This window comes from Moschus berezovskii, chromosome 9 (assembly GCF_049115385.1).
Source record: "Moschus berezovskii isolate FMDL1 chromosome 9, NW_MosBer_1.0, whole genome shotgun sequence".
Classification (NCBI taxonomy): domain Eukaryota; kingdom Metazoa; phylum Chordata; class Mammalia; order Artiodactyla; family Moschidae; genus Moschus; species Moschus berezovskii.
The window spans coordinates 95,308,104-95,331,480 of NC_142468.1; the positions used below are offsets into that span (position 1 = coordinate 95,308,104).

The 23,377-nt window shown below is 38.0% G+C and overlaps 1 protein-coding gene across 5 annotated transcripts in view; it reads left to right on the plus strand.

The window, feature by feature from the left end:
• Positions 1 to 23,377, plus strand: part of NEO1 (neogenin 1) — a 233,578-nt gene that overhangs the window by 108,924 nt on the left and 101,277 nt on the right. The window lies entirely within an intron of this gene.

The following is a 23,377-nucleotide window of genomic DNA, read 5'->3' on the forward strand; positions in this document are numbered from 1 at the left end:
GACTGCAGCCTACCAGGTTCCTCCATCCATGGGATTTTCTAGGCAAGAGTACTGGAGTGGCCTTCTCCTTACTTCAGGCTAATTAGCAGGAAACCTTAAGTTTCTTCCCCTGAGGTCTCCCCCTGTAATTTTCAGAATGCTAGATATTTACATGTCTTAAAGGGAGTCATTTTTCTTATAAATGCCTAGCAGAGCGAGAACTAGAGCTTAAGTCTGAGCAGTATTGTTATTGCTTCTCAAGGTATTTTAATTTCAAGGACAACAGCTAGCTGCTTAAACCCCATATGGTTGTTTTATAGTACTGTCCCTTCTGTGTCGAATTTTCCTCTTTTCACACTCTTGCTGGCTTTCTTCTGAAATCTCTGATACTCTGGGCCCTGCTCACTCCCATCATTTGTACCCGTTCTCTTCCCACTACCTTCCGTTGGGTTTTCTTTAGTTTTCCACATATGCCTTATACATATCTTTCTTGCTTTACCTGTCACATTTAAATTTCTTTTCATTTTGTGTATCTTTGTCTCCTACCAGACTTGAGTTCCTTGAGGACAGGACTAGGTTTTGTCAACTCTTAGATCCTTAGCACCTAACATAGTACATGATACTACATATTTGACAACTAATGGATGAGATGTTTGGACGTTTTTATAGTTTGCTGTCTGTATCCAGACTGTTTCACTATTTCACTTTATAAACTTACACTTTTGATGTTATCTCTATAAATTAAGAATGCTTTACAATTGTTTTATAGTCCTACATTGGGAACTAAATCATTTTGAGTTGATTTTCAGTTCTTATTTTTTTATCATATCAGTGGTCATGTTAACTTTCAGATAAATCTCATATTTTACAAGCTTGAAATAATTTTCTACTAGTTATGTAAATTTATTCTGAACTATGGTAGCCTCATTTCCATGGTAACTAATCACCTTCAGGAGAGAACCTGAAGGTATTTTAGAAAAGACAATATCCAGTGAATGAAAATGAAATGTGATGTACGGTTAGAACCTAGATTTATGTGGAATACAGATGCACAATTTTTGACCATGAAAATGTTACAGAATAGAAGAGTCTCTGATATGCCTAAAGATTTTGTTTACTTGCTATTCATGCATCAGTCAAACTGCAGCATGAGAAGAACTCAGCTCTTACGTGATTTTATGTTAACAAGTGACCCTAATCAGGAGGAAGCTTTGTGGGATTAATAAGCTGGAATTGTGGTATAGAAATGGATCCCTGGCTTCTGTAAAACCACTAAGAGCGCCTCATGGAAGGAACATGGTATGATGAAAAGAGAGATTTTTTGGAGGCATGTCCATGTGATCTTGGCAAATTAATCAGTTTACTTCATCTTCATTTTTCTTACTTATGAGAACAGACTTTGTCGTGAGGGTGAAGAAGATGCCTAATATAGCACCTGACTCATTACAGGCATTTAATAAATGTGCCTCAGCTAATGTCCTTGGGATTCAAAGAATCTCTTCTTTCTATTTGAGCCCTCTTCCCTTGATTCTACTTTCTTTGGTTCCTTTTTGCCTATTTATCTAGATTCTGCTTCTTCCTTGGGACACTGAGATTGACATCTCAGATGACTTTCTATTTTAGTTTTGTCCCATGCCACCAACTGTCACATGACCTTGGCACCATGTTTTGTGGTCTGCGAGCCAGGCCAGTCATATTCACTCTTGTGCCCAGTCTAGCTATGTGTGCCAGACTTCTCTTGTCTAGATGAGAAGATTGAACAAAATATTAGTAAGTATTCTTCAGTCTTTACTTAAAGAACATAAGAATTGCAGTATTAGGGCAAATTCATGTGCCTTCCAGCATAGAAATAAGTAAAGAGGTTTGACTGTCATCTTTGGCCTTACTTCCTCTTCAGTTCAGTTCAGTTCAGTCGCTCAGTCGTGTCTGACTCTTTGCAACCCCATGAATCATAGCACGCCAGGCCTCCCTGTCCATCACCAACTCCCGGAGTTCACTCAAACTCATGTCCATCGAGTCAGTGATGCTATCCAGCCATCTCACTCTCTGTCGTCCCCTTCTCCTCCCGCCCCCAATCTTTCCCAGCATCAGAGTCTTTTCCAGTGAGTCAGCTCTTCTCATGAGGTGGCCAAAGTATTGGAGTTTCAGCTTTAGCATCAGTCCCTTAGGTTGGTGCATAAGTAATTGTGATTTTGCATTGTTGAACTTTGCCGTTTGATATTGGACTATATTCCTAAATAAATGTGTTTATGTTGTACATCATTTTAATGTACATTTCTGTTTTTTTGATAGTGACTTATTCAATTCAGTTCAGTTGCTCAGTCGTGTCCAACTCTTTGTGACCCCATGAACTACAGCATGCCAGGCCTCCCTGTCCGTCACCAACTCCTGGAGTTCACCCAAACCCATGTCCATTGAGTCGGTGATGCCATCCAACCATCTCATCCTCTGTCGTCCCCTTCTCCTACTGCCCTCAATCTTTCCCAGCATCAGACTCTTTTCAAATGAGTCAGATCTTCATATCAGGTGGCCAAAGTATTGGAGTGGCAGCTTCAACATCAGTCTTTCCAATGAACACCCAGGACTGATCTTTAGAATGGACTGGTTGGATCTCCTTGCAGTCCAAGGGACTCTCAAGAGTCTTCTCCAACACCACAGTTCTAAAGCATCAATTCTTTGGCGCTCAGCTTTCTTTATAATCCAACTCTCATATCCATACATGACCACTGAAAAAACCATAGCCTTGACTAGTCAGACCTTTGCTGGCAAAGTAATATCTCTGCTTTTTTAATATGCTGTCTAGGTTGTTCATAACTTTCCTTCCAAGGAGTAAGCGTCTTTTAATTTCATGGCTGCAATCACCATCTGCAGTGATTTTGAAGCCCAGAAAAGTAAAGTCAGCCACTGTTTCCACTGTTTCACCATCTATTTCCCGTGAAGTGATGGGACCAGATGCCATGATCTTTGTTTTCTGAATGTTGAGCTTTAAGCCAACTTTTTCACTCTGCTCTTTCACTTTCATCAAGAGGCTCTTTAGTTCTTCTTCACTTTCTACCATAAGGGTGGTGACATCTGCATGTCTTAGGTTATTGATATTTCTCCCAGCAGTCTTGATTCCAGCTTGTGCTTCCTCCAGCCCAGCGTTTCTCATGAAGTACTCTGCATATAAGTTATATAAGCAGGATGACAATATACAGCCTTGACGTACTCCTTTTCCTATTTGGAACCAGTCTGTTTTTCCATGTCCAGTTCTAACTGTTGCTTCCTGACCTGCATACAGGTTTCTCAAGAGGCAGGTCAGATGGTCTGGTATTCCCATCTCTTTCAGAATTTTCCACAGTTTATTGTGACTTGTTACCTGCTGTTTATTTTATATTTATTTTAGACTAGGGAAATGATGTTAAACAAAAAGCAAATTCAAGCGATTTTTTTATTCGAGTTCAAAATGGGTTGTAAAGCAGTGGCAACAACTCACAAGATCAACAGCACATTTGGACTAATGAATATACAATGCAGTGGTGGTTCAAAAAGTTTTGCAAAGAAGATGAGAGCCTTGAAGATGAGGAGTGTGGTGGCCAACCGTTGGAAGTTGACAACGACCAATTAAAAGCTTATCGAAGCTGATCCTTTTACAGTTACTCAGGGAGTTGCCAAAGAACTCAAGTGTTGACCATTCTACAGTCATTCAGCATTTGATGCGAATTGGAAAGGTGAAAAAGCTCCATAAGTGGGTGCCTCATGAGTTGACCGAAAATAAAAAACATTGTCATTTTGCAACAACACAAACCATTTCTCCATCAGATTGTGATATACAACACAAAATGGATTTTATACGACAGCTGGTGATGACCAGCTCAGTGGCTGGAACTAGAAGAAGCTCCAAAACACTTCCCAAAGCCAAACTTGGACCAAAAAAAGGTCATGGTCCCTGTTTGGTGGCATGCTGCCCGTCTGATTCATTCCAGCTTTCTGAATCCTGGCGAAACCATTACATCTGAGAAGTATGCCCAGTAGATAGATGAGATGCACTGAAAACTGCAACAGGATGAGCCCAAGTCTTCTGCATGATAATACCTGACTGCACTTCGCACAACCAGCACTTCAAAAGTTGAATGAATTGACCTATGAAGTTTTGCCTCATCCGCCATATTCACCTCATCTCTCACCAACCACTTCTTCGAGCATCTCAACAACATTTTGCAGGGAAAATGCTTCCAAGAGTTCTTCGAACCCTGAAGCACAGATTTTTATGCTGCAGTAATAAACTTATGTCTTATGGGCAAATATGTGTTGATTGTAATGGTTCCTGTTTTGGTTAAAAAGATGTGTTTGAGCCTAGTTACAATGATTTAAACTTCACCATCTGAAACCACAATTATGTTTGCACCAACCTAATAATTTATGTGTCTTGACCTCAGAATTTTAAGCTTAGCCCACCCTGGGTCTCTTATTCATTGATTTTAGCTATCTTGTCTTGAATCTGATATATATTCCATCTTTCTGAGGGAATGTGTTCTATATAGTATTTATTATCATTTATTGAATAATATTTCTTTTACTTTAAGGAGTGCCATCAAATTTACCAAATTTATTGAAGAGATCCATGCTAGGAAGAGTGTTAGTAATTTTAATCATATTGTCAGTAAGTTTCTCATATTAAATATATTACACATCTTAAACTTTCCATTCTCTTCTTTAATTTTAGTTATATTCCACTTTCTTCATAAAAGAAATGATAGCCAGAATTGGGAACAGCAGGAAAAGTTGAGCAATTTTATAATTATCTTACTAAAAATTGAACTAAGAAGCTCAATCTTAGAAAAAAAAAATCTCCTAGTGAGAATATCTAGAAAATATTCAATATTTCTTCTTCATTGCAGATTTCTTCCCCATTTACACAGTCCCACCCTCTACCATTAACTGTTTATTGATGACACTTTCAGGTAAACCCAGTTTATACACAGGAATGAGATTTTGCTCCAACAGGAGCGTCTTATCACAGTCCAGTTACCCTCAGTTTATCTGAACTGTAACTGCTTTGAATAGTTATTCTACATTTTAGAATAACTGCTGAAAAGCTAAATGAATCTAAATCTATTCTGCTTTTCCCCAATCTTCACTGTAATGATAATCAACATTTTACTGGTCTTTTTGGTCCAGAAAGATTTCTTAGATTGAGATCACATCAGAGAGTTTCAAACTTCTTTGGAGTTTGGGGCAAGGAACTAAAGTAAAATCTCACTTTGAAAGCCAGAAATTTAAAACAGGTAAACATGGAACTGCTCTACTGTAGGGCTTCCCAGGTGGTGCTAGTGGTAAAGAATCCACCTGCCAATGCAGGAGACATAAGAAACATGGGTTTGATCCCTGGGTCAGGAAGAGCCCCTGGAGGAGGGCATGGCCACTCACTTGAGTATTCTTGCTTGAGAATCCCATGGACAGAGGAGTCTGGCAGGCTGCAGTCCATGGGGTTGCAAAGAGTTGTCCGTGAATAAAGTGACAGCATGCATGCACTCTACTGTGAGTTGGGCTGGGTGGGGGTGGAGTTTCCTCACCCCACCCCTCCACTGCTTTTCAGATTTTCTTTCTTGTCTGTAATTACAAATACAGAATTTCAGTAACTATATTAAAAGTAGTATCAAAGATATTTTTCAAGCAATATTTATTCAGAATCTACTGTAAATTATTAGGCAGTAGGCAGAATCCAGTATCACTGGAGATAGAATCAAATAGGGTGAAGTCCTCTTCCTCAAGGATGCAGTAGGCAACACAGAAGTAATTAAGCATTTCTCCTCCACAGTGACATAAGCTGCAATGTTATGTGTCAGCTGTCTTTGAGATTCATTCTTGTTCAGTTGATCTCCAGTGATTCCTATTCAGAAAGTAGAAGGAAAAAAATGACATGATATTTTTAATAGATAAATTTGTTCCCCAAATTCTTGACATCATATTGTAAGTCAGAAAAGAATAATGAGTCCAGGCTCTTTTTTTTCAGTTGTTCTTTGCCATTTGCCGTAACATGGGTGGACCTCAAGGACATTATACTAAATGAAATGTTAGAGAAAGACAAATACCGTTTGATCTCACTGATAGATGGGATCTTAAAGACAACAGAAAACATTGGTGATCATTGGCAGTGGAGGGTGGGTGAAATGGATGAAGGAGATCAAAAGTTACAGCCTTCCTGTTATAAGATAAACAAGCCCTGGGAACATAGTATGTGTAGCATGGTGACTGTAGTAGACAGTACTGGGTTATATATTTGAAAGTTGCTCAGAGAGTGAATCTTAACATTTCTCATCACAAGAAAAATATTTGTGACATTTTATTATGTTAACTAGACTTATTGTGGTGTTCATTTTGCAGCATTACATATATTGAATCATTACATTGTACACCTGAAAGCAGTATAATGTTACACGTGAATTATTTCTCAGTAAAAGTTTAAGAAAGGAATATTTGTGTGAAAGATAAAATTCAGTAATGATCACAGGACTAAATTATTTTCTTCTATAGTTTAGAAGAAACAAAATGGACAGAATTTGGTGTGTGAACTTTGGAATAATGAGAAATGACTAGGGTCAGTTAGGTGTTCTGTGTCATTGTCAAAACCAGATCATTTGGGAAGATGCTGATCTTTACCATCCATTTCTGCTTCTGTCTTGTATGGTAATATTCTTTTTTTCTCAACTATTTTTCAAATGGTAGTACTTCCTTGATTTTAAACCCTTAATCATAGTAATTTTCCAGTAATAAGAATGATGGAGAGCTGAAGAGTTATTTTTTTCCTAAGGAAGAAACATTCTTTTCTATTTTTTTCAACATTTCTCTGTGTTGGGAAAATCTCATAATAAAATGTTGAAAGCTTTTACAGCAGACACCCACCACCTAGAGTCTGCAGTTGACATTTTATCGTAATTGCTCCTATCACATGTGTATCGCTATATCTGGTTGCCTCAATGTTTAGATACATTTCAGAGTAAGTGGTAGACATCCCTGAATACTGCAGTGTTCATATCATTAGCTAGACATAATATTTTGTTTGTGGGATTTTTATTCTTTTCCAGTTAAGATTTATATACAGTGAAATGCACAGATCTTAAATGCGTTGTTAATGTGTTTGTTGGGCTACCCTATGCAGGTCTGTAAGGGCTGTATTTGCCCAACTTCAAGACTGAAAAAAGAGCCCAGAGTCAGCAACAGAGATATCAGTGGTTTTGTGGATGGGGGGGATATTACATGTCCGAAACAGGATCCTGGAGTGACACACCGCTGTGTGCAGCAGATGGTGGGGCTGGATTTGGTGGCAGTGTTCATTCCCAGAGATGGGGGGAGGGAGTAGGAGGACTGCCAGCTGTAGAGGAATTGATGGCTCAGAGAAGGCAATGGCAAGCCACTCCAGTACTCTTGCCTAGAAAATCCCGTGGGTGAAGGAGCCTGGTAGGCTGCAGTCCATGGGGTCGCTAAGGGTCAGACACGACTGAGCGACTTTACTTTCACTTTCACACATTGGAGAAGGAAATGGCAACCCACTCCAGTGTTCTTGCCTGGAGAATCCCAGGGAAGGGGGAGCCTGGTGGGCTTCCATCTATGGGGTCACACAGGGTCGGACACGACTGAAGCGAGTTAGCAGCAGCAGTTACCAGGGAAATCCCAGGGGGACAGAACCCTCTCCGCCCCTTTGATGAGTAGAGAGTTCTGTTCTAAAGCTAGAACATCATTGAACATCATTAGCTGGGGCCTGGGGCATGTCTGTAGGAAGGTCAGTCATGTGAGCAGGGTATAGGTGAAGCAGGCACTGGTCATGCAAGGGATGTACAGAGAGGAAGAGATCAGCCATCTTGGGTGGCCTGACTCTACAGTGTTCCAACAGAACGTTTTACTGTACAACCAAAACTGTTACCAAGATACAGACTATTGCCATCACTGCAGAAAGTTCCCTGCCCAGGAAATCCTCTCCTTACTGCCCCAGAGCCATCTATTCTTCTGGTGTTTTCACACTGTCTTATTTTTGCTTCTTCTAAAGTGTCATATAAATGTAATCGTGTCACGTGTAGTTGTTATATAAGGATTCTTTCACAAAGTATAACATTTTCAATTCAGCCATGGTGTTGCATATATTAGCAGTCTATTCCTTTATATCGCTGAGTAGTATTTCTAAGTGTATTATAGTAGATCTCCCAAAGTGGTTGCAACAATTTACCTATCTACCAACAATGTATTTTTGGTACCTTTCTATCAACAATGTAGAAAGTTTGTTGGTACCAATGTAGCTTTCTACCAACAATGTTCCCTTTCTCTGCATTGTGGCTCCCATTTGGTGTTGTCAGTTTCTTTCATTGCGGTCATCCTTGTGAGTATGTAGTAGTATCTCTCCATGGCTTTAATTTGCATTTCCCTGATGATTAATAATGTTGAATACTTTGCTATCTACTTATTGGTCATTCCTGTATCTTTTTGAGGTTATCTTCTAGATTTTCTAAACATAGATTTCCTTATAAAGAGAATGTTAGGCAATTGTCTGTTTATTGGTTCCCGAAAGAAATGGCCAATAGAAAAATTAAAATATTAATATAATTTCAGGCCTTTGGTTTTCATGTCTTTAGAAATAATTGAATTTTAGTTCTCCATCACTTCTACTTTTATTATTTTGGGATTTGAAATTTTTCTCAGGATACCTATTTGAATTTCTCTTGAAGAAGCAAAGGAGTAATGTTAAATGTGCTATGAAATGTCAGTAATTTACAAATTGATCCCAAATATATTTGCCTCCATATATTGTTCTTTGATAATATCTGTGCCTGTAATAAATTAGTCTTCATCTAATTGCGGGTACAAGTATTTTTAAAATCTGATTATAAAATCTAGTCATTGCATTGGCAGTGGTAAAACACGTTTTTGCCAAAACCCCTGGGATTTTATTTTGGCATTTTATGCTTGTAGGTGTATTATTTATGATTCATTGGCTGTGATGTCCAGTCAAAGAGAACTAGAGAATCTAGATCAAATCACTAGTGTGTTAAAATAAGAAAATAATAAGTAAGCAAACTATCACATTGACCAGAGTTGTCATCCTCAGCCCTTTTTAGTGAGAGCATAATAATTGATTTTCAGTGATTATGTAGCAGAATTGTAGTTTGCATATATATGCTTTACATTTTGAGACTTTAAAGAGATTTAATAAAGTACATGTTACAATATTTGATTCATAGCTGACACTCAATAGATTTTAGTTCCCTTTTCTCTGGTAAAACCCTTAAGAGATGTTGTTACTAATCTACTGATTGATAAAGCTTCTGAAAGCCCCCAAAGTATATTTTCCACTTAAACCTTTTTCTTGGTATGCTGAAAATAGTTGGCCAGTGCGTTTTTAAAAATTGGAATAGTGCGGATATTGGAATTATGAGCCATTTTCATTTGCCAAGGAATTTTATTATAGTAGAATATTCTCAGGTAACTTTTATTTTCTTCACAAATACTGAAATCTGTATACTTTATCACATTTATGTTATATGGATCTACCCAAAAAGTTCTTTAAATTATCTTTTGAATTAACAAAGAAGCTGTTTTCACATATATATTTCTTATATCCTTATAAGGAAAAATAATTCCCTAAGATCACAAAACACATTTGAAGGCAAAACTCAGAACTTCTGATTCCTAGTGTAGTACTCTTCAATCAGTATTTACTAGTTCATTAGAGTCTTTATTCTCTCTCAGTGGTTTTAAAACATTTTTAACTACTGTAAATAGTAAGAAATACATTTTAAGATATAGCCTAATATACATATATATGTCTGTCTCCGAAATAAGTTTTACAAAGCAATATATACCCATATTGTGAGAGATAAACATTGTTTTTTAATCTACCCCATTCTGTCTTTTCCTATTCCATGTTTTAAAAAATTGATTTCAAGAAACATTGATAGGTCAGCTGACAAAGGGGTGGGAGTAGTCTGCTCTGATGGAGTATCTGATCACTGATATTGTTGAGAGTTACTGGTACATCCTGATGTTTTTTTTCATCCGTGTATAACTTATTTAGTTGTCTTTTTATGGTAATTTCTAAGACTACTATTGCTAGAGTTAAAGATATTATTTTGCAGTTATTGTTTTTACCTTCTGTGGACAATGTACTTCTTCAGTGCCTGCACCAGAATTGGCTGCACCCACTGGGCTGCCCTTGGTATTCCGGGGGGGAATAGTTTGGAAAAGAAGTATTCTGCTTTGTCCTGAACTCCTGGAGCATGTATTGAGCAGCACATTCAGAGACTTATTAAACTTCTACTCAGAGCTAACATGCTCATTTTCAGCTGTTTGGAATTTTCAAACATACATACATACTTTAATTTGCATTTGGAAAAAGTATATAGAGATCTTTCTCTGCTAGGCCAATTTGGATAATTTTCATGAGTAGTAAGGAGTGAAAAATAAATATGCCAGTAACAGTTTGATAAATAAGAAACATGTTTAAGAACAAGCTTTTCATCTTTGGAGATGAGGAATTAGTTCACAAGAAGCTTAATGATTATTTAATCATTTTGAGTGAATTATAGTTAAGGGAACCATATTCATTCAAGGTTTTCATAATGAGATTACAATATTATTTCTCCAGACTGTAGATTGATACTGCAAAAATAATTGTATTGCTTTTTTACATTATAAGAATAATTGATATTTTATATTCCCTCCAGAAAAGCAAAAGGAATCTGGAAAGAAGAAAAATTAAAGTCACCTCTAATCTCATCACCCACAAGTATCATTGCTGTTAACCTTTTAATTTATATATTTCAAGCTATTTCATGAACAGATTCATGAGTTTTTTAAATGAAGTAATGCCATTTATTCTAGTTTTATTTCTGTGTCTTCATTGGGTATCGTGCTCATATCTTGGTGTCCTTGCTACCTGCCCTTCACACTCCTTATCTCCAAGTAGCCACAGATATGCATTCTGTCACTGTAAGTTTGCGTTTTATGGAGTTTTATATACATGCAGTTACAGGTGTTACATGTGTTCTTTTTTTGTCTTCATTCAACCTATGTGAGACTCAACCACACTATTGCATGTAGTTCCTTTTTTTTTGCTGAGTAGTATTCTAGTGTATAAATATACCACAGTTGTTCATTTATCTTTGATGTACATTTTGGTTGTTTCCAAATTTTGTCTACTTAAAGCTGCTATGAACATTCTTGTAATTTATCATTTAATTTTAAGGTGTATTTTATCATACAGAAAATTTTCCTTTCTATGTATCAACTATGTTGAGATTTTTCCTCTTGGAATTAAATCTTGCTTAGGCTGCAGATTTCCCCCTCTCCTCAACTGAAAATATTCTTTCCTCTGTTCTTCTAATACTTTTGTAGTTTATTTTTACTTTTTTAAATCTCTGGTTCATCTAGAGTTTTTAAAATATATAGTAACAAGTAGAGATCAGACTCTCTATTTTCCCAAATAGATTGTTGCACCAACACTATTCTTGCCTACAGTTATTTGAAATATCATCACTGGGACTTCCCTGGTGGTTTAGTGGTTAAGACTCTGTTTCCACTACAGGGGGCACAGCTTCAATCCCTGTTCAGGGAACCAAGATCTACGTGCAGTGTGGTATGGCCAAAATAAATAACAAATTTTTACAAAAGAAATATCACTCCTATATAATCTCAATTTCTAAAATTATATGGGTCTTATTTCTAGACTCCATTTTGTCAGTTTGTCTATTCCTACGTCAATACTGTACTGTTTGAGTTAGTTTTGATATTTTTTAAGAATTCCTCATTGTTTTTAATAAACAATTTGGTCAGAAATATTTTGAATTGAAATATAGTTGATTTATGTTAGTTTCAGGTATACAACAAGCTGATTTAGTTATATATATATTTTCAAATTGTTTTCCATTATAAGTTACAAGATACTGAGTTAGTCCTCTGTGCCATCCAGTCGGAGAAGGCAATGGCACCCCACTCCAGTACTCTTGCCTGAAAAGTCCCATGACGGAAGAGCCTGGTAGGCTGCGGTCCATGGGGTTGCCAAGAGTCCGACATGACTGAGCGACTTCACTTTCATTTTTCACGTTCATGAATTGGAGAAAGAAATGGCAACCCACTCCAGTGTTCTTGCCTGGAGAATCCCAGGGACAGGGGAGCCTGGTGGGCTGCCGTCTATGAGGTTGCACAGAGTCGGACATGACTGAAGCGACTTAGCAGCAGCAGCATCAGTGCTATCTTATTGTTTATCTTTTTTGCATGCAGTAGTCTCTGTGTCTTAACCCCAAACTTCTAATTTATCCCTCCCCCTCCCTTTCTCCTTTGGTAACTGTAAGTTTGTTTTCTATGTCCGTGAGTCTGTTTCTGTTTTATATATATAGCTTCCCACATTTTTAAAAATAGACTGGAAAATCAGTGTGTCAAGTTCTCTTTAAAATTTTCTTGGAATAGTAAATGACATTTCATTGAATTTATAGATAAACTTCAAAAACTTTTTACAAAATCATATCTGGCCAGCCAGGTATATATATATGTTTCTCCACTTTTATTATTTTTAGCTAAATGTTTTAAATAGGTGATATATGCACAAGAGAAAATATATGTATAATGAAATATAACTGTGTCCCAACTCCTTCCACTGCCACTAATTTCTTTTATATCTTTCTGTTCTTTCTGTATCTTTCTATTCTGCTTCTATGCTGCTGTCCGTGGGGTTGCAAAGAGTCGGACATGACTGAGTGACTGAACTGACTGACTGAGAGATATTCTATGCCTAGTCAAGCAAAAATTTTACGTGTAAAATTCATGTTAGGTGTAATCAGTGGTCAGAGATTATTGTCATTACAAGCAGATTCAGCTTTTGTGGGGCTTGGAGTGAAAATTATTTTGGAAGCCTTGTGTAAGAAAATGAATAGTTATTTACAATGAGAAGATTAAACAGAACAAATTATAGTTTTTAAAAAAAAATAAATAAATGCTGTAAACCACACAAAATTCCAGAAAAATAGCATTACTTTTTGACTATTACACTTATGTCATATTTATTTTGGCTGCGTTTTATTTGATTGTCTCCTCTTAGGACAGTGATTTTTTTTTTTTTAAGTTCATTTTCTATGAGAATAGAAAGTTAAGTTGGGCTTTTTTGCTCCAGTGTTTAGGATGTGTAATGTGAATATGGCTCTGAACCTTTGTGTCTCTGTTGGGTCATCTTAGTATAGGGGGCAGAAGGAATATTCTGGAATCCATTCTATACTGAGACAGCTTAAGTTTACATGGATGTTTTGGCAAATCACATAAATACATCATCCCACTAAACCAGCCAAAGGTGTATGTAGTTCAGTTTCCTCTTGGCTTCCATTGAGTTCAAAGGTGCCATCAGCCACTCCCCCATTACCCAACATGTTTATTGTCATTGTTCAGGCTTATTCAACTCTTTGCAACCCCATGGACTGCAGCACGGCAGGCTTCCCCGTCCTTCACTATCTCCCGGAGCCTGCTCAAACTCATGTCTGTTGAGTCAGGTTGCCATCCAACCATCTCATCCTCTGTCATCCCCTTCTCTTGCGCTTTCAGTCTTTCCTAGCATCAGGGTCTTTTCCAAGGAGTCAGTTCTTCACATCAGGTGGCCAAAGTATTAGAGCTCCAGCATCAGCATCAGTCCTTCCAATGAATATTCAGGGTTGATTTCTTTTAGGATTAACCGGTTTGATCTCCTTGCTGTCCAAGGGACTCTCAAGAGTCTTCTTCAACACCACAGTTCAAACGTATCAATTATTCAACGCTCAGCCTTCTTTGTGGTCCAGCTCTCACATCCATACGTGACTACTGGAAAACCCATAACTTTGACTTTATGGACCTTTGTCAGCAAAGTAATAATGTCTCTGCTTTTTAATGTGCTATCTAGGTTGGTCATAGCTTTTCTTCCAAGGAGCAAGTGTCTTTTAATTTCATGGCTGCAGTCACCATCTCAGTGATTTGGGAGCCCAAGAAAATACAGTATCTCACTGTTTCCACTGTTTCCCCATCTATTTGCCATGAAGTGAGGGGACCAGATGCCATGATCTTAGTTTTTTGAATGTTGAGTTTTAAGCCAGCTTTTTCACTCTGCTTTTTTGCCTTCATCAAGAGGCTCTTTAGTTCCTCTTCATTTCTGCCATAAGGATGGTGTCATCTGCATATCTGAGGTTATTGGTATTTCTCCTGGCAGTCTTGTTTCTAGCTTGTTCTGCATCCAGTCCAGCATTTTGCATGATTTACTCTGCATATAACTTAAATAAGCAAGGTGACAATATGCAGCCTTGATAATCCTTTCCCAATTTGGAACCAGTCTGTTTTTCCATGTCCAGTTCTAACTGTTGCTTCTTGACGTGCATACAGATGTCTCAGGAGGCAGGTGAGGTGGTCTGGTATTCCCATCTCTTTAAGAATTTTCCACAGTTTGTTGTGATCCATACAGTCAAAGGCTTTAACATAGTCAAAGACACAGAAGAAGAAGTTTTTCTGGAATTCTTTTGCTTTTCTGTGATCCATTGGATGTTGGCAGTTTGATCTCTGGTTCTAAATCCAGCTTGAACATCTCGAATTTCTCGGTTCGTGTACTGTTGAAGCCTGGCTTGGAGAATTTTGATCATTAGTTTGCCAGCATGTGAAATATCTGCATTTGTGCAGTAGTTTAAACATTCTTTGGCATTGCCGTTCTTTGGGACTAGACTGAAAACTGACCTTTTCCAGTCCTGTGGCGACTACTGAGTTTCCCAAATTTGCTAGCATATTGAGTGCAGCACTTTCACAGCATCATCTTTTAGGATTTGAAATAGCTCAGCTGTAATTCCATCACCTCCACTAACTTTGTTCCTAGTGATGCTTCCTAAGGCCCACTTGACTCACACTCCAAGATGTTTGACTCTAGGTGAGTGATCACACCATCGTGGTTATCTGGGTCATGAAAATCTTTTTTGTGTAGTTCTCTGTATTCTTGCCACCCCTTTCTAGTATCTTCTGCTTCTGTTAGGTCCATACAATTTCAGTAGTGTCTTAATGGTTTGTAGTTAAAATAGCTTACTAGTTAATGGTTCCAATCCTTTACTGCTAAAATCATTAAGCAGAGACTACCCTCATGTCTATGTAAATATGTGAGTCTGTCTGTTAGATGTATCTCCCAAGGTGAAATGCTGGATTTTAAGGAGTATAAGCAGCTTAGACCGGAGAAGGCAATGGCAAGCCACTCCAGTACTCTTGTCTAGAAAATCCCATGGATGGAGGAGCCTGGTAGACTGCAGTCCGTGGGGTTGCTAAGGGTCAGACACGACTGAGCGACTTTACTTTCACTTTTCACTTTCACACATTGGAGAAGGAAATGGCAACCCACTCCAGTGTTCTTGCCTGGAGAATCCCAGGGAAGAGGGAGCCGGGTGGGCTTCCGTCTGTGGGGTCACACAGAGTCGGACACGACTGAAGTGACTTAGCAGCAGTAGCAGCAGGCAGCTGAGATCTTGATTTACTATACTTTCTCTCTGTGCTTACTCCTTGGAAGGAAAGTTATGACCAACCTAGATAGCATATTAAAAAGCAGAGACATTACTTTGCCAACAAAGGTCCATCTAGTCAAGGCTATGGTTTTTCCAGTGGTCATGTATGGATGTGAGAGTTGGACTGTGAAGAAAGCTGAGCGCCAAAGAATTGATGCTTTTAAACTGTGGTATTGGAGAAGACTCTTGAGAGTCCCTTGGACTGCAAGGAGATCCAACCAGTCCATCTTAAAGGAGATCAGTCCTGGGTGTTCATTGGAAGGACTGATGCTAAAGCTGAAACTCCAATACTTTGGCCACCTCATGCAAAGAGATGACTCATTAGAAAAGACCCTGATGCTGGGAGGGATTGGGGGCAGGAGGAGAAGGGGACGGACAGAGAATGAGATGGCTGGATGGCATCACTGACTCGGTAGACATGAGTTTGAGTGAACTCCGGGAGTTGGTGATGGGCTGGGAGGCCTGGCGTGCTGTGATTCATGGGGTCACAAAGAGTTGGACGCGACTGAGTGACTGATCTGAACTGAACTTTCTATGATTAGGATAGTAAATTTCATATTTTGCTTATTTTACCATTTTTTTTAAAATTTGAGGGGGAAAGTATGTGGTAACAAGTCACTCTGCTTGTTTCCCAAGTTTCCCAGTTATCCTCCTGTGATTTAACCACTGGACCACTTTTCTGTGTATCCTTCTATGCGTCACTGGTAGTTAGATCTCTTCCCTTTGAATTCACATCTGTATAACACTTCGTCTTCTTCTGTTAAAATGTCATACCTTTTTCTTAACAGTTTGTTAAACACATCTTTATTATCTCACTCACAGCATGCAGTGAAATGTCTTTGTAGCTGCTCATTTAAATAGCTGTTTAATAATTGAGCAAACAAATGAATTTTGTCATCCTGGGAGGCACAAGAATTCTGGAGTTCTCTGTGTATATAGAAAGGTGGCGATGTGTACAGTGTTCTCCTTCATCCTGGGAGGTACAAGAATTCTGGAGTTCTCTGTGTATATAGAAAGGTGGCGATGTGTACAGTGTTCTCCTTCAGTGACCTGTCGTGCAAGGTTCTCACACCTTAGCATGGTAGAGTAATGTGGGAAAACTTGTTAAGATGATGATTCTGTGGCTGTTTGGAATTCTCAAGCATATGTGGTGAAACTCAGCAACCAACATTTTTCTAAGAATCTTTGCATTTCTCTGCATGTAGTATATGATTCTCTCTTGGAGAAACATTGTTCTGAGTCATTTGTACACTTCTACAGTGCTGAAAGGAGAGAGCTTACATTGAGTTTAGCTATTTTGGGAGCATGTCTAATATATGTATAATACGAAGTGAAAATAATCAACCTTGAGGCCTCCATACCTTCTCTGTGTAAACATGGCACACAATTAATGTTCCTCATAATAATAGACGATATTGTTCAAAGAATGCCCGTTCAGTCTTGTCAGGGAAGAGGAACCTATATTTAATAAAGATTTTTGTGAATTCTTCACACAGAAAAAATCGTGTTTATAGATGTTTGTCCAATTTAAGAGCTTTAAGAACCCTAAGACCCCAAGTTTGAGAAACATTGCACTAGGATTAAATTCTACAATCACATAAGCCAGCTTATAAACATAAATGTGAGCACTGAAGTTATATGATTATTAAGATTTTCTATTACCATAAACATTTAAAAGCACATTTTAAAACGTATGCAGAAAATTCACAGCAAAGAATAGATTTATTAATTTCTATTAGAGAAGCAGTGGTGTAAAACATGAAATCCTTGAGAAACTTGAGAATGCTTGAAAAATTCTTGTTCTCAACATGTAATTTTCTGATAGTGCTGACTATCGGAATTTTTAGAATTCAGGTAACCACTGATGTCAACAACTGTTGAACAACAGCACTGAACACCTGTTATGGTTTAGGCCACTGAGGTTTCAGTAGTAAATAGGGCAGTGATGGCCTAGCAATGGGGAAGAAAGGGCAGGGGGTGGGACGCTGTGGATCAGGAAAAGCTTCTTTAAGGGATTGTTTTTAAAAATCTGAAGGATGAGTTCCTGTTAGCTAAGTTGAGAAGTAGGGTTAAAGAAATGCAATGCACCTGGACGTGGAGGTGCAGGGAGAGGATAGAAATGTAATTTCAAGGTCGTGTGACAACTCTGTCTTAATGTTGCTTCATAACTGGTTTCACCTGTTTCACTTGGAGATTAAGGGAAACATTTACCTTCCTTGGAACAAGAAGCTTTCTCAAGAAGTATTAAGGGTTCTGATGTATTTTTGTTTTGTTAGTTGAGCCAGTACTTATAGCATATTTATGATTAGACTGTCAGACAACATCCATGAAGGGATTTCAGGCTGTTAAAAATCCTTGGGCTTTATTTGTTGGGTTTTCTTTAAGGACTTACATGTAATTTTGTGAATTATTGAAAAGAAACTTAAAAACAGTAAGTGTGCAGTTTAACTAAAATGGGCAAAATTGCTTTGTTTCTCTATTTAAGGTACTTTTTTAAGAATTTCAATGCTTAAACGTTTAAAATCAAACAATAGAAACTCCAACATTTCAGAGCTAATGTAAATGAAAACTGTTATATCTTCTAAATAGCGGCATAATCAAGTAACCTTGAAACATTGGTATTGGCCCTGTATTGTTTTCTGTTTGAATTGAGTGGCAATTTCCAGCATTATATAACATTGATGTGATTCACTGATGTTTCCAGTAAGGGAATTTTGCAAGTATAATATGTTTTAGTATTAGGTTCTACTTGTGCATTTAGCAATTAAAATTATTCTTGTAACGATGATGGCATTAGAAGGGATAGGGAACTGTCAAAGAGAATTTGAAGGTTAATTATCTCGTTGGTAACAAAATGCATAATCTTCCATTACGATGCTTATTTTCTTATGGTAATTGACTCATTTGCTCTCTGGTTATCAATTTAACTTCCCAACCACAAACATCTGCTCTTACATTGTGTTTAATTGGGGTGAGTTCTATGTACAGAGAAGTTAAGATCCAGAGAACATTTTAAAGGTATTATTTTATGATTCATGAAAGGGAAAAGTAAATGATGAATGAAACATTGTGATTTTTTCTAATAGTCTTTGAAAGTCTGCTTACTGAAAATGCATACTGAAATTATATAAATTGGATTTTCTTTTGAAGAGAATGTTGCTATTTTCCAGAATTATGTACTCTGCCTTAAGGGGAGTCTCAGTCCTTTAGACTTAAGGAATATGTCAGTTCCTCAGAAACAAGGTACCATAGGGGTTAAGATTGAAGGCTTCGAACGTAGAAAAAAATCATTTCATGTCTAATTATTTAATCCAAAGAAGAGGGATGGGTACAAATTGTATGTGACTATTTGCTTATAATTTTTTAAGTGGAAGGGCAAATCATTTTTTAAAATGTTAATGGTTACCTATAGGTGAAGAGAGGGAAGAGGGTAGAGAAAACAGGGAAGAAGCAAGGCCTGTTGGAATATACCTTTTTTTTTTTTTTTAATTGCCAGAAAGGAGAAGCAAAATGAAGCAAATGACTCTAAATGTGTAACTACTTGGTAGTATAGCCACACAGAAAGTTAAAATTCCAAATGAAAGTAACTATTTCAAATACACGTAACATAGTAATTGGACAATAAACACCTAGTAGAATATTCACAAGGACAAAACTTCAAAAATCCTCAACTTTTTTCTCTTGATGGAAATGTTGGTACTGTTATTCTGAGTCTACTGGGTGTAAGATAAAACGTATAAGGAGTTAAGGTGGCATCACTGAGAACAGAAATTTTTTTGCATGAGAAAAAGGAAATAGAGATATAAAATGAATAGATTCCAGTTAAAACCTTTAGTCCCAAACTTCATTGGAGATACTAAAATGAAATCATAATTTTGTATTTAAAAAGTACAGATTTCCTGGCTTTATCCGCAAATAGGGCCTAAAATCAGTGACCAGAAGATACTAAAGACCAAAGAACTCAGGAAATTCCAGTGGATCTAGGCTTCTTTTGGTCAAAGATGGGGTAGCATGAAAATGGAAAGAGGGTTAACTTTAGTGGATTGAAACAAACCAAATATATTTTAATCCATGAACTCATAATAATACTGTTTAAAAACCTTCACTCATCCCATTTGGGATGTGACATTAGAGAACCAGATCATTGTTTTGAAAACTGGTAAGCACAGAAAAAGAATCGAGCATTATCCTTTTCTTTCTATAAGAGTTATACTTAAGGGTAACCAAATAATTGAAGAGGAGAATCATAGAAAGGAAGATTCAGCATTGTAAAGGTGTTAAGTTGCTGCAAATTCAGTCCAATCTCTTTGTAGGAGGATTGATAGAATGAGTATTACTGTTTTGCACCTCCTTTTGTGATTATCAAAGGCTTTTCATCACGAGAGACACAGTCACACATTATGAACCCTCCTGATGGAAGGACAGGGCCCTGCCTCTAAAGTGGTCTCTTACAAAGAAGAATGGATCTGGAACTGAGAGACCATGAATTGATAACCGGCGTTATGTGAAAAGCTCTTATGGATACATAAGAGAATTGTGAATACTGTAACTGAAAGAGTGGCAGAGCATGTGTGTAGATAACTCACAGAAGGATAAATCCAGGTGACTAACCAGTGTTCAGAGGTCAGCCCTAAGTATTTATTCACTGAAAGGGCTGATGCTGAAGCTGAATTTTGGTCATCTGATGCAAACACTTGGTCACCTGATGCAAGAAGTTGGCTTAAAACTTCAACATTCAAAAAACTAAGATCATGGCATCCAGTCCTGTTTCTTCATGGCCAGTAGATGGGGAAACAATGAAAACAGTGACAGACTTCATTTTCTTGGAGTGCAGATGCACTGCAGATGGTGACTGCAGCCATGAAATTAAAAGATGCTTGCTCCTTGGAAGAAAAGCTATGACCAACGTAGACAGCATGTTAAAAAGCAGAGACATTACTTTGCCAACAAAGGTCCATCTAGTCAAAGCTGTGGTTTTTCCAGCAGTCACGTATGGATGTGAGAGTTGGACTGTAAAGAAAGCTGAGTGCCAAAGAATTGATGCTTTTGAACTGTGGTGTTGGAGAAGACTCTTGAGAGTCTCTTGGACTGCAAGGAGATCCAACCAGTCCATTCTAAAGGAGATCAGTCCTGGGTGTTCATTGGAAGGACTGATGCTGAAGCTGAAACTCCAATCCTTTGGCCACCTGATATGAAGAACTGACTCCTTGGAAAAGACCCTGATGCTGGGAAAGATTGAAGACAGGAGGAGAAGGGGACGACAGGATGAGATGGTTGGATGGCATCACCAACTCAATGGACATGAGTTTGAGCAAGCTCCAGGAGTTGGTGATGGACAGGTAAGCCTGGCGTGCTGCCGTCCATGAGGCTGTAAAGTGTCGGACATGACTGAGTGACTGAACTGAACTGAACTGATGCAAACAGATGACTCATTGGAAAAGTCCCTGATGCTGGGAATTATTGGGGGCAGAAGGAGAAGAGTGTGTCAGAGGATGAGATGGCTGGACAGCATCACCGATGCAATGAGAGTGAACTTGGGCAAACTCCGGGAGGTGGTGAGGGGACAGGGAGGCTTGGCATGCTGCAGTCCATGGGGTCACAAACAGTCAGACACAGCTGGACGACTGAACAACAACAATAACCAGTATTTGAAAAAGTTAAGTTCACTACTAACAGGTTTCCCTGACTGCATCTAGTTGTGCAGACTTTATTTTCTTGATAGCGTTACTGTGTTACTTCTTAATATTATGCGTTAAAAAGTTAAATTCACTACCAGTAGGTTTCCCTGGCTTCATCTAGTTGTGCAGACTTTATTTTCTTGATTGTGTTACTGTGTTACTTCTTAATATTATGCGTTCTTATCCTCCTTGGCTTCTACTGCTTACCTGGGATTCTGCCTGCTCTCTGTACTCTTACTCTTCATTTACTCAAATTATAAAGCTAGTCTGGACTTCTTCCCAGGACCTGCCCCATCTAGTCAGTGCAGTAGATTGAAAAAATGAAAAAAGAGGAAAGAAGATCAGAAAGAAAGAAATAAAACTGTCTCTAATTACAGGCAACATGGCCTATGTAGATAATCCCAGAATTGTTTGTAAAAAGCTGCTGAAACTAATGAATATGTTAGTCATAACCATGGGATAAAAGGTCAATATGCATAAATCAATTTCATGTCTCAATACTAAGTGAACAATTAGAAACTAAAAAAAATAAAGCACGTGCTACTTACAGTAGCATCAGAGTTCCTGAAATACATGTAACAAAGTGTGAACAAAATTTGTATATTGAAATATAGAAAACATTGATGAGAGAAACCAAAGATCTAAATAATGGAGTGAGAAACCATGTTCATAGAAAGGCACACTCAGTGTTGTAAAGGTGTTAAATTGCTGCTAATTCACCCCAATCACAATCAAAACTCCAGCAGGCTGAGCACATTTTAGCCCAGCTGTTTGTTTTTTTTAAAATGCTGCTGTTGTCATTATTTGATATAGGGAATTCCTTGTCATTTGGAACTTCAAACAGAAGTTTGTAAGTTCCACTTGTCATGTATGTTGTAGGAATGGGAAATTACGCATTATGTAGGAAGCTGGACTAGATGATCTACTTTTACCCTTTGAATTCAAAATCTTACTTGAATCTTGTTATTTTTAAGTCAATAATTTACAACTTTGGGTTAAGGGGAAAGGGAGATACTGGAATTATCGAGCTTTTCCAGATATATCTAACTCGTCCCCAAAGATTCTGTCTCTACCTCCCACCTTAAAAACCACTTCATGTAATGAAGAGTGTTACTAATGAAAGTGTGTGTGTTTCAGTGAGTGAACTATTTAAGGCCTCTAATGTGACATTAGAGGAAAATATCTACTTCTGCTTTATTGACTACACCAAAGCCTTTGACTGTGTGGATCACAACAAACTGTGGAAAACTCTTAAAGAGATGAGAATACCAGACCACCTGACCTGCCTCCTGACACATCTGTATGCAGGTCAAGAAGCAACAGTTAGAACCAGACATGGAAGAATAGTAGACTGGTTCCAAATTGGGAAATGAGTACGCCAAGGCTGTATATTGTTACACTGCTTATTTAACTTATATGCAGAGTACATCATGTGAAATGCCAGGCTGGATGAAGCACAAGCTGGAATCAAGATTGCCAGGAGAAATATCAATAATCTCAGATACACAAATGACACCACCCTTATGGCAGAAAGTGAAGAAGAACTAAGGAGCCTCTTGATGAAAGTGAAAGAAGACAGTGGAAAATCTGGCTTAAAACTCAGCATTCAGAAACTAAGATCATAGCATCTGGTCCCATCACTTCATGGCAAATAGATGATGAAACAGTGACTGACTTTATTTTTTGGGCTCCCAAATCACTGTAGATGGTGACTGCAGCCATGAAATTAAAAGATACTTGCTTATTGGAAGAAAAGTTTTGACCAACCTAGATAGCATATTAAAAAGTAGAGGCATTACTTTGCCAACAAAGGTCCATCTAGTCAAAGCTGTGGTTTTTCCAGCAGTCACATATGGATGTGAGAGTTGGACTATGAAGAAAGCTGAGTGCTGAAGAATTGATGCTTTTGAACTGTGGTGTTAGAGAAGACGCTTGAGAGTCCCTTGGACTGCAAGGAGATCAAACCAGTCAATCGTAAAGGAAATCATTCCTGAAAATTCATTGGAAGAACTGATGCTGAAACTGAAACTTCAATACTTTGGCCACCTGATGTGAAGAACTGACTCCTTGGAAAAGACCCTGATTCTGGGAAAGATTGAAAGCAGGAGGATAAGGGGATGACAGAGGATGAGATGGTTGGATGGCATCACCGACTCGATGGAAATGAGTTTGAGAAAGCTCCGGGAGTTGGTGATGGACAGGGAGGCC